We start from the raw sequence: 5,510 nt of genomic DNA, 5'->3' as shown, positions 1-5,510 counted from the left end.
TCTCATTTTGGAAGAGAGAAACTAGAAAAAATAGCTTTTGTTTTTTGGACCAAAATGAATTCTGGAATCAAAAAGTGATTCCGGAGCCGAAAACAAGAATGCATTTTTACCAAACGCGTTTTTGTTCCGGATTGCATTTCGGAAATTTTTTAACAAACGCATTTCTGTCCCAAAATGCATTATAGAGCAGGATTTCTGCTCCAAAATGCATTTCATGCGCACCCTTAGCTTCCGCCTTACTTCACTAAAGCACCCAACAGAAAAGCCCATCGTCTTAACTCTTCATATTTTTTCTGAAACTATGATTTGGTGCACAAAGTCGTCTAATATAATGAGTAAATAATTACCTTCTTCTGGGTGAATTGCCACTGAGACTCACAAATATCCAGAGCCGTGAGCCCATCGGCATTCTTGGCCCTCAGATCCACCGAAGGAATCATCAGCAACCTCTTCACCATCTTGTAGTTCTGGTCCTTGGCCGCAACATGCAATGGCGTGTCCCCGTGACCGTCGGCTTTGTTCACCAGCTCCACCAGCTCAGGCACTTTCAACACCTCCTTAGAGCAACACGGCCTGCACTTCAACACGAGGTGAACCACGTTCTGGCCCTCGTTGTCGGAGGTCTCGACCGTGTCGGGACAGTGCTTGAGGATCTCCCTCAGAACGCAGAGGTGGCCCAAGGAGGCTGCTTCGAGCAGTGGGTCCTGCCATAAATAAGGTCCTTGGCATAAGCCGAAGAAGCGTCGATTTGGAGGAGGCGAGTGGCTATTTCTTTCTGCTTGGCTTTCGCGGCGAAGTGCAGGGCTGTTCTTCCTTTGTTGTCGGGTTCATTGATGACTTTTGATCCTTGGAGATTTATGAGAGCATTCACGCATCCTAGGACATGAAGAACTCGTTGGAAGAGTAGATTCGAAGAAATGGGCGATGTGGCTGAGGATATCATAATTTCTTGATATGGGGTAGCTTGCTCTAACATAGCATCTAGATGGTAAATTCTCGTAAGTGAAATGTAATCAATTCATTGAAGCATGCCTAGTTCATGTAAGAGTTTTGCTAGCATAGAAGTCTTTATACCATTGTGAGAGTAATGGAATGTTGTGAGTCACAATTTTTTTGGAGTATACCCCACAATGATTTCTAATTATTTGTTTTTTTTTTATGACCTAGAATAGATTGTTTCCTTTCTCTTCTTGGGTTTTAATAAGACGTGCAATCTGCGTCGAAATTTTCTTTTTTCACTACCCACCATCATCATTATCGATTGGGTAGTTATAGATTAAAAGTTTGCCTTACCAAAATAAATAGTGATAGTTCGTCCAAAAAAAAAAAATCAATAGTGATATATGCAGGTTGTGTAACCAAAAAATCTGTAATTTTTGTTACCGCCGAGAAAGTTTCCTCCAACCATATTTATGATTGTTGGGATGTAGACTAAACTTGGACTAATTGATTATGTTTTCTTGGATTGTGTATTTTCCGACCTAAGTTAATATATGGGCAAACGCTAGAATGTATAACTACAACTAGAAGTTGGGTTGGAGGAAGTTGTGACCAAATTAGGTTGGACAAAAATATGATCCCAAGTTGTATTATCTTGCCTAATATAAGAAAACTTACCCCTGCTCAAGTATGAACACATGATGAAAGTACAATCTCAGTTCTATGAATAGAAATACCTTATGTATGGTTAAAGTTGAAGTTTGACTGTGAGATTCTATCGAAAATTTTATTAAAAATGGAGATGATAAATTACAAAAGTACTTGCCTTTTTAATTCTGTTATGGGTTTCATACATAGTATAGTAGGTCAATAAAGCTGGCAAAAGAAAGAAACAAAAAAAAAATCATTTTGAAAATTCCTCAATTGCCATTCACACATGTTTAAATCCTTTTTAGAAGACCGAGAGATTGCCTCCATAGATTTCGCTTGCTAATAATATATAGTTCATAGTAAATTATGTAGAAAGTGTACAAATGAATTACCTCAGTTCCTTCTTACGTTATATGCCTTCTAAAAGCTCCTTGACTTAGTCATATACTTTTTTTCACGTGCTTCGTGCAGATTCCGCAGATAGCATTTCTTGCTTGTTCGTGTACGTCAAAAGGCGACATGAGCTGACTAACTGCCAAAACACTTCATAAAAACTAAAAACGTAAACTTCAAATTATACGTCATTCGGCGTCGGATGAAACCTCCTTCAGATACGCTAACATACGACTCTTTTAATTATTTTGCATATTTGTGCAGTATGCTTACCCGTTGTGCAAAAGATAACTATCTATTGGTGTTAAGAATGGTGGACGTGTAAGTTTTTTATATTTATGGTGTGCTTGTTTCGCTGAAAAAGCTTTTAGTGAATTAATTATTCGGACTCTCACCTATTCGGTTTGTTGAAAATGGTTAGTCAATTGTAAAACATTTACGGGCAAAGAAAACGCGCACACGGAAAATTAAGAAAGTGAATTTCCAATTCTAAATAGAGGGAATTATTTTCCCAAGTATAACAATCTCTTACCACAAATACTCGGTAGTGTCTTCAAATTCTATATTAATATAGAGTTTTATGTGCTTTTTAGCATACCACCAAACAAAGAAAATTTTCCTTTATTATGAAATTTTCCTCAAAAACGAACATACCCTTAGTAAATATTTCCAATCCATTAGTAAATTGTAATTTCCATGAAAGTACTTTAAAAATCTATTTCCACAGTGCTTTCCATATATCTACTTTTTTAATTTCAAGCGTGCAACTAGCTAACACGCATGAGGACTAGAAAGGAAAGAGAAAAGTTAGGTTTGTCTTCTAAAATTTATCAAGAAATGTTGTGTTTGATAAAATTCCAATATATTCTTTTTCACAGTCGACTTGCATAAAAGAAAAGCATTTTAAAGCTACAGTAATGAATCATGAAACTAAGAATAAAGATAAAGAGCTATGAACAATAGAAATATCATGTGAATACGATAGAAATTGCAATTGAACTATTATAAATATTATTGTCATACCCTTTATATGTTCGGGCAGTTCCCCTTACCAGGGTCGTGTAAATTATACATTTAATAAACAATAATATGAGATACTTCAACTAAACTCAATAGAGAAACTTTAAAAAAAAAATTCATGACATCTTTCATTTTTGTTAATGACGTACAACGAGGGAGAAAAGAATGACCAAAATAAAATAATCTCTATTGTTAGATAATATTTAATTAAAAATGTCTGCATTATTAATTTGTACTTACATCAATGCTTGCGAGTAGCAAAAACCAGTTTTAGAAATATTTATCAGAAATTAATGGAAAATGATCGAAACAGTAAGATAAAAGCTATTTGTCTTTTAATTTACCTACCGAAAGCACTTCTGGTAAACTTCTTGCTATTGTCAATGAACACAGACAGATTTATGTCCGAGAGAAATACAACACCTACTAACAAAGTGTATTAAGTCTATATGATATTTAAGTCTTAATAGCAATTTAATCTACCATTGGCCCATGTCTCATATGCGTGCTTGATATGTATGTTTAAAACTAATCTTACAAGAAATGAAGGACCATGAAATTTGTCATTCAAGCATGTATAAATTGACATACCAATGCTTCCAGCAAGAACAGCAGCATGCAAGGGGTTTTGGCCTTCCGGACCACTCAAAGCCCCATGCAAAACACCTCCTTCACGTTGCATGCCGCTCCCTAAGAACTCCAGCATCTTCTTCACGACTCTCTCAAACCCTAAATCAGCTGCCACGAACAGAACGCTCTCGCCGGCCACATTCACGCTCCCCACCATCTCTCTATCTTCTTCCCACAGTAACATACCCACCTCCTCATTCCTGTTCCTCAGCGCCTTGTGCAACGCCGTGTTCCCAGCCCTGTTCTTCATCCTCAGTAAGCTGTTTCTGATCCCGGCTGCGCCTCCATCCTCCATCTCTTTCATCTGTTGCGTGCACGGTGTGCCGGTGGTTGCCGTTTCCTTCTGCCGCTTGGCCTCGGAGATGATGACCTTCACGACATCAAAGTGGCATGTCCGTGCCGCAACGTGAAGCGGCGTGTCGCAGCGGGAGTTGGGCTTGCACACAAGCTTGGGGCACTTCTGGAGGACCTGCTGGATGAAGTACTCACAGCCTGACTCCGCCGCGAGGTGGACAAGATTGTTGCCCTTGTGGGTCACTAGCATGAGGCCGTCTAGTAGGGTTTCTTCTTCTCTACTGCCTCCATGTGTATGGAGGATTGAGTCTTTGAGGCCTGTGAAGTTGCCTTCTCTGGCTGCTTTGTACAAACTTGAGTTTATGTACTTTTGGGGGGGTTTTATATCCTGCTCCGTCTTCGACTCTCCTTCTTGAACAGGCCTCATTTTAAGTGTGTAGAGCAAAGAAATGATGAAGTTTTTGGGTGGCGAGGAAGACATGAAGTTTTAAGTCGAGGTGCAATAAGATTTATAAGGTTCCTTGTGGGGTTGTTGGGCCACTTTCTAGGAATGTACCGGAGCATATAAGCCTGCACTCTTTGATTGGTGATGATTTTAATCATAATTTCAAATTCTTGTGTGCACCGAATAGCCCCAACTATCAGTTGATTAGTCAATTTATTAAGCAACTTGACATAAGCATCACTCCGTCAGCGCCTCCTCACTTGGTTGATGCTAATAAGATGGGGACTTAATTAGGATATAACCATCATTTGAAAGTGATTGGAAAAATTGTTCAAAAAGTCCTAATTTTATAGTACGGTGGCCAATTTAGTCCTACACATTTCAATTGTTCAATTAAGTTCTAAATTTTTTGATAATTTGCTAATTCAGTCTTAAACATTTTAACTGTGTCAATTTAGTTTTAAATCTTTTAACAAATTTCCAATGTAGTACTTCCGGCTAATTTTGGCCGGAAATCGTTAACGTGGTGGTCTAGTCAACGCCGACTGTTGTGACATCCCGACATTTCGCTCATTTGGGATTTATGAAATGAATTATTTTACGAATGTGCTTGTAGTTAATTCTCGCCCGGAACTGATCATTCCTGGGATACTAACCAGTAGGGAAAGGCTAATTAGGGATTTAAAATTCGTACGACTAAAGATAATTCAATCGTGAATGGACTTTCGACCATAAAATCGTCGAGGTGATATTTTGAGCCACTGTTGGCCGATCCAAGGATAGTTAGGAGTCAGCTCGCCACTGTCATAGTAGTGGATCGCGGGTGATTCCGCTGGACCGCGAAATGACTTGACGAATGATCCTGAACTTATACCAAACGATCGTGCCCCTCGGATCTAGCAATTGATCCTCGCGATTTTATTGGCAACCGAAGTCAGTACAGTCTAAATAAATTGCACGTGACTCGATTTAGTATCAGTCACGGGTCGTACAGGCGAATTTCCCAAAAGCCACCCGTTAGTCTGAGAAACGCTCGAGTTACGTTATGTATATATAATTTAAATTTTTATTAGAGATCAAACCGAGCATCAGAAAATTCTAAAAGTCACGGCAGGATCTTTGGACGACGTTGCGGATG

General features: G+C 38.8%; 1 pseudogene; it reads right to left on the bottom strand.

Annotated features, from left to right (window-relative positions):
* Positions 1-323: 323 nt before the first annotated feature.
* Positions 324-4,380, bottom strand: LOC115679373 (protein ACCELERATED CELL DEATH 6-like; annotated as a pseudogene).
* Between the last annotated feature and the right edge of the window lie 1,130 nt (positions 4,381-5,510).

Source organism: Syzygium oleosum, unplaced genomic scaffold, assembly GCF_021117445.2.
Source record: "Syzygium oleosum isolate NSW1041296 unplaced genomic scaffold, Sole_v2.1 Sole_v2.04, whole genome shotgun sequence".
Lineage (NCBI taxonomy): Eukaryota > Viridiplantae > Streptophyta > Magnoliopsida > Myrtales > Myrtaceae > Syzygium > Syzygium oleosum.
Note: the sequence above shows the minus strand (reverse complement) of the source record. Positions and strands in the feature narration are given on the sequence as shown.